This window comes from Nycticebus coucang, chromosome 21 (assembly GCF_027406575.1).
Source record: "Nycticebus coucang isolate mNycCou1 chromosome 21, mNycCou1.pri, whole genome shotgun sequence".
Lineage (NCBI taxonomy): Eukaryota > Metazoa > Chordata > Mammalia > Primates > Lorisidae > Nycticebus > Nycticebus coucang.
The window spans coordinates 1,874,723-1,875,278 of NC_069800.1; the positions used below are offsets into that span (position 1 = coordinate 1,874,723).

Below are 556 nucleotides of genomic sequence, written 5' to 3' on the forward strand. Positions count from 1 at the left end.
CTTATCAAGAATAAAATCTATAGCAGTGGTTCTCAACCTGTGGGTCACAACCCCTTTGGGGGTCGAACGACCCTTTCACAGGGGTCGCCTAAGACCATCCTGCATATCATATATTTACATTACGATTCATAACAGTAGCAAAATTATAGTTATGAAGTAACAACAAAAACAATTTTATGGTCGGGAGTCACCACAACATGAGGAACTATAGTAAGGGTCGTGTCATTAGAAAGGTTGAGAACTACTGGTCTACAGCAACAATATTTATTATCTGCAGCAGTTCACCTATTAAGTGTAGACACTTTGGGTCTGAGTGAGACTGAAGGCAGAGGGAATATGTCAGTGGGAGGTTACTTTTCCTTTAGAGGCTGACAGAAAATAATTTTTTTTTTTTTATTGTTGGGGATTCATTGAGGGTACAAGAAACCAGGTTACACTGATTGCATTTGTTAGGTAAAGTCCCTCTTACGATTGTGTCCTGCCCCCAAAAGAAAAAATAATTTTTTTTACAGACCACCATTCCAATGTTTTTGATGTGCATTCTTGAATCTGCAAT

The 556-nt window shown here is 38.5% G+C and overlaps 1 non-coding gene across 1 annotated transcript; it reads left to right on the top strand.

Annotated features, from left to right (window-relative positions):
- The first annotated feature begins 249 nt into the window (after positions 1–249).
- LOC128574358 (small nucleolar RNA SNORD56) lies at positions 250–317 on the top strand. The gene has a single exon (XR_008376731.1). It is a non-coding gene; the product is annotated as a small nucleolar RNA SNORD56 (small nucleolar RNA).
- The last annotated feature ends 239 nt before the right edge of the window (positions 318–556 follow it).